Raw genomic sequence first — 5,974 nt, 5'->3', positions numbered from 1 at the left:
CTTTCTGTCTTCTCCATGGCGTCTGCTCCGGCCACACTGTTCCCGGCAGTGCCCACCAGACAAACGGCTGGGTTATGGGGTTCGGGGGCTGGCCTGGCACCCTGGGGTCGGCATCGAAGGGCACAGCTACCACCCAAGGCGGGACGGGACCCGAGGACGGAGAAGACGCCAGGATGCAGAGCTCAGGACTGTGGGTCCCGATGGGGGTCCACACAGGCCAGAGGGAGGGGCGGGAACGGAGGCCCAGCCCCTTGGTGCAGCTTATTCCGGACGGAATATTACGCAGCCCTGAAAAAGGAAAAGTGGTTCTGACCACTTGCTGCTGGAGGCGGAGGGTGGGGAGAAGGTCCGACACGGAGAGTGAATAATCCTCATGGAAACTGGGGGTCCGTGTGGGTTCATTGATTGCAACCCAGGTCCCATCGGGTGGGGGACGTTGATAATAGGGGAGGCCATGCCTGTGCGGGTGCATCGGGCTTATGGGAAATCTCTGCACCTTCCTGTCCATTTTCTTATAAACCTATAATTGCTCTAACAGAAAGTCTTAAAAATAACTAAAAATGGTTCGGAGGGTAAATTGGGCATTATGGACAATTTATCAGCATTAAAAAAAAAAAAAATCCAGTGGTATTTCTTCTTTTGCTGAAAATCTCCCGGTGGACACGGCCAGCATCGGGCCCCCTGCCGTGTGGGGGTGACCGAGGGACCCCCGGCCTGAAGGGCGCGTGCTGTGCGTCTCCGCGCAGAGCTGGTTCGGGTCCGCTCGTCCTCGTTGCGATTCACTGAAAGTGAGTCAGGAGGTCCTAATGGACCCCCAGCTCCTGAGCCGTTTCCTTGTTGGAGGAGAATCGTTTCACCTCCTTCTTTTTCCCAAAAAAATGCAGACCGTTGGTCCGTCCTCGACTCGATGGATCGGCCCCCAGGACACAGCTGCATATCCTAAAATTGTGGGTCCTTCCAGTTGTTTCCGACGAGAAAAGGAGTTATTTTCCCGGCACGACGGGAGTTAAAACAGGTAACAACACCCGCTCTTCGTGTGAAAGGGAGAAAATGATTTTGTTTTTTTTTTTTTTTTTTTTTTTGTAAAAAAAAATATCCTGGGGGCTGTTGGGAGAATTAGGCATCATCTCGGACGGCGCGGTTTTATTGAGTCAGAAATTCAATAAATACGGGGTCCCGGCTGCCGGCGGGATGAATTATTAGAATCGTGTCGAGGGGATCGGGACAGAAGCTCCTGGATGCGGGAAATGAGATTATGGGGGGGCGGCCGCCAGCGGGGTGAGGTCTCATAGTCACTCAGTGCACCTTAATTATCGTGGCCCGACCCTCTGCCACCCCAAGACTCGTGTTTCTTAATATCCTCCTCACGGATTCTCCTTTTTTTTTTCTTTTTTGCGGACCCCAATCTCTCTCCTTACAGCTGAACGGGGAGAATATTTATTCACAGGCTTTTTTTTTTTTTTTGGAATAATTGACCGACTTGAAATCCACCTGCCGGACAAGGAGCCGTTTTTTTTTTAGTGTAAAAGTCAGTGGTGTGCGGCACATTTGTGATGTCGTGAGACCACCAGCTCTGTCTGCTTCCACATTTGCCCCCAAGGAGACCCAGTCCCCATGAGCAGTCCCTCCCAGCCCCAGCACCAATAATCCACTTTGTCCCCGTGGTGGATCAGCCTGTTGTGGACATTTCCTATCAATGGGATCCTGCGCTGTGTGTCCTTTGGTGTCTGGATGCTGTCTCTGAGCATCGCGCGTTCAAAGTCCATCCACGTGTAGCTGCAGCTGCGCTTGCCTCCTGTTCATGGCTGCGTAATATTCCACCGCCCAGCTGCATGAACATGGGTGCACACATTTTCACGGAGTCCCCACTTTCAATCCTCTTGGGTGTCTCCCCGGGGGTCAAATGTCCAGGTCACGAGGGAAATTGCACGTTTCCCTCCTGGACAGACCTACCCCCCGGGTCCTTGTCCCGTTTGCAGGGTGAGCAGAAGGTGAAGGGCCCACATATGTGGATTTAACCCGTGATTTTCCCCCAGGAGGCGGTCCCCGTGACGGCGAGCCGGTCATCGAATGACTGAGTGACCACACGGGGTGGAAAGTGAGGATGTTAGCGGAGAAAAACGGAAGCTGCTGGCAGCCCCGGAGGAAGCGGGGTGCAGGCCATGCCCCCCACCGTAGGTCCGTGTGCACAGTTTTAACGCCCCCAAACGGGGGCCGGGGACCCCCCCCACCCCGAGCGAGATTGGCTCCCCCAGAGGACCCAGGCGGGAACTGGGAGAACTTTCCAGAACAGCAGCTCTCGGTCTGGGAGCCCCAGGACGCCCCCCCCCCATGAGCTGTGCCTGTGCCTCGAAACGGCAGCCAAGCGGACTCCGATAACTCCATTACCCGGATGCGGCGGGGTCCGCGTGGGCGGCTGGGGTGCAGGCGGCGGCGTAATACAAAGTGTCAGCTGAAATGAAAATACAGCCCAGGTAATTACATTTAATTGGATCCTGTCACTTTAAATCCTCTTCGTTCGCCGGGGTTTCCGCGGAACCGGGGCCTCCGGGGCGCGCTCGGCTCTTTATTGCGAAGAGCGGGGCTGACCCCCGTGTTGGGGGGGGGGGGCCCCGAACACGCCCCGGGGGGGGGGGGGCGGATCCGGAGACCCGCGGAGTTTTTTTGGACTTTGACTCCCGGCTGGGAGAGTGTGGTGGTTACAACGAAATCCCGGTTCTGCGAAAAGACGCCGGGTGTGCGCAACGGGACGGACTGGAGGCTGCGGGGAAACAGTGTCCACAGACGGGCACCGTCTACACTGCGGGAAACATAATATCCACGGACAGGCATCGTCTACGGTGCGGGAAACATAATATCCACAGACGGGCACCGTCTACACTGCGGGAAACATAATATCCACAGACGGGCACTGTCTACGCTGCGGGAAGCACACTATCCAAAGACGGGCACCGTCTACACTGTGGGAAACGTAGTATCCACAGACGGGCACCGTCTATGCTGTGGGAAACATAGTATCCACAGACGCGCACGGTCTACACTGCAGGCGCCCCGGAGCCGAGCTCCCTGCTCAGGAAACCGTCTACACTGCAGGCGACTTGAAGCCAACCTCCCCGCTCAGGACACCGTCTACACGGCAGGTGCCTTGGAGCCAACCTCCCCGCTCAGGGCACCGTCTACACTGCAGGCGCCCTGGAGCCGAGCTCCCCGCTCAGGGCTGTGCGCACGGGAACCCGTGCACCTCCTACGGCCACTTCCGGGACACCAGAGCGCGGACCTGACGGCCAACATAACTCACCCGTTTATTCTGCGTTTGACGCGCTTGGGACGCCGGCCGCCTAAACGGGGACTTCACGCCCTTGGGGCCCCGAGAAGGCGGCGGCCTGGTTGGGACAAAGCGGGTTCGCGGACGCAGTGAGGTCAACAGAAGGTCATGGGGGGGGGAACCTGCTCCAATAGGATCCGTGTCCTTCCAGGAAGAGGAGGAAACACCCGGGGAAGATGCAGCCCCAGGACGCTGCGTCTCCTCTTCTGTGTCTGAGGAGGACGCTGTCCTTGGATTCAGGGCCGCCTCCTCCAGGAAGCCCTCCTCTCCATCGTTGATTCAGGGCCGCCTCCTCCAGGAAGCCCCCCTCTCCATCCTTCCCTGCATCACACCTGCAAAGACCCCAAAGACCGGGTGTGTACTGATGAGGTGTGGCCCACCAGCCACACCGGGACGGGTTGTGGTTCCTTCAGCCTCTGCCGCCCTGAAATCAGGGAGTTTGACGACCCGTCTGGAAGGTTCGTGGCGGCGCTATTTCTGTTCACGGGTCACGGTGGAATATTACGCAGCCCTGAACAGGAGCGAAGCCCCGACACAGCGACACGTGGACGGACCTTGAACCCACGATGCTCAGAGATGGCAGCCAGACACTCAGGGACGCACAGCGCGAGATCCCGTTGATGTGAAATGTCCAGAACAGGTCGATCCGCACACAGAAAGGGGGTGAGCGGGTGTCGGGGGCTGGAGGCACCAAGAACGGGGTCAGTCCTTTTGGGGGTGAGGGAAATGGTTCGGCACCAGACAGAGGTGCTGGATGCACAGTCCCGTGGATTCACTCAGTGTCACTGCTGATAAATTTTATGTTATGTGGATTTTAGCAAAATGAAAAATAGTAAAAAATGGAGTCTATGGCCACGGGATTCTGGAACATTCTATGGAAGGAGCTCATGGGGGATCTGCTGGCTACACCTTCTCTGCCCTCAGTTTCCCCTTCGGCTTGGGGTCGGTGCCCCGCGCTGGGGGTGGGGGATTGTGGGGCTCCCCCATTTGGCGTCATTTGAACCCGAAACTCTTCTCCAAAGAGAGAGCGGGTTTCTTAAAACGGATCAGGGAGCAGAGCGTGTTGGAAACGGGTCGTATTCCACCCGATCGGCTGCTGCATTATTCACATCCCCTGTGGAGACGGGCGGAAGAGACGGGTGGTGGTTAATCTGGAGGAGGGGTGCCCGGTGCCTGTCTACACCCGCCCCACCCGGTGGTCGTCCTCCAGGCTGGATGTGGTGATGGACGGCGCCCCAGTGGTGCATCCAGAGCGTTTGAGGCCGGACGCCGCCGCACCTGTTCTGGGGTTTTGGAAGAGTCACACGAGACTTTATTTTTTTTCTTTTGAGGAAGATTGGCCCTGTCCTAACTGTTGCTGGCAATCCTCCTCTTTTTTTTTTTTTTTTTTTTTTGCTGAGGAAGACTGGCCCTGAGCTCACATCCCTGCCCATCTTCCTCTATTTTATATGTGGGATGCCCGCCACAGCATGGCGAGCCAAGGAGTGCCATGTCCACACCCGGGATCGGAACTCGTGATCCCCCAAGCCACCGGGCTCCCATGCGCGAGAGTTTTAATCGCACGTGTCTGCTCTGCTCGGTTGTTGGGGTTGCTGACCACGCGGGTGGAGGCACCACGCGTCCTTCTGGCCCTAAAAAGGCGCCAACAGGCCCCGTCGTCTCACTACAAACGGGTGGAATCGTGTCCGTTTGGGATCCCAACCCACGAGTCAGCCCCGGCCGGCCCGCGTCTACGCAGCGCCTCGCGGATGCCCCGTCCCCCCGTCCCCGCGCTCCGAGCTCCAACCCGCTCCGGATGCGCGCGGGAGCCGCCGCCGGTCTCCACCGCCCGCCAACCCCACCCGGTCCCCGTCTGATGTGACAATGACAAAGGGCTCGGCGCCGACTTTAAATTTCATAATTTTAATCCGTCAAGCCTGACATTTAATTAGTGCCCTTTCTCACCCGCAGCCGCCGGGGGTCCCCCGCGGAAACCCCGCCCCCTCCTCCCGCCGGCCCCCCCACCCCAGGCAGAAAACCGGGTTCATAAATATGTGCATAACTTGCAGGCGGAAGACAATGCGCCCGCCAGGCTCCCTGCGCCCCCGGCAGTGGAGACGGCCCCGGAGGTTAAGCGTGTTTCGAAGACTCGGTTTATGGCGTTAGGTCCGGCGGCCAGTGGGTCGTGGGAAACGAGAAACAGGAGATGTGGGAGGCGGCCGCGAGTGTGGACCGTGGGCCAGGGCACCTCGCAGCATCCGGGGAACCCGGGGCGTTGCTGGTGCAGTTTGCAAACAAGGGGAGGCGAGCGGGGCGCCCTGAGCGGCCTCCCAGGGGCGGGGGGGAGGGAGGGGTGCGGGGCTGAGCGGGTCCTGACTCATCTAGGGGGCGAGGACGGGGTCTCTGGACCGGGGTCCGGGCTGGTGTCACCCCCAGAGGAGCCGGCCCCACAAGGCCCGTCTTCCTTTGGGTCTGAGCTGCTATGTCTCGTCGTCCAAACGGCAAGCGTTTCCATCGAAACTCGACAGGAACCTCTTTCCGACTCAGGGGCTGCTGGGGCATTTTGTCAACACCGTCCAGCAGGAGGAGAGTCCACACCGGCTGCTGACAGCGGGTGGGGGCTCCCGGGGTACTTTACACACCACATGCTTTTTCTTTCTTTCTTTCTTT

This window comes from Equus quagga, chromosome 10, assembly GCF_021613505.1.
Source record: "Equus quagga isolate Etosha38 chromosome 10, UCLA_HA_Equagga_1.0, whole genome shotgun sequence".
NCBI classification, from domain to species: domain Eukaryota; kingdom Metazoa; phylum Chordata; class Mammalia; order Perissodactyla; family Equidae; genus Equus; species Equus quagga.
This window is presented reverse-complemented; position numbering follows the sequence as displayed.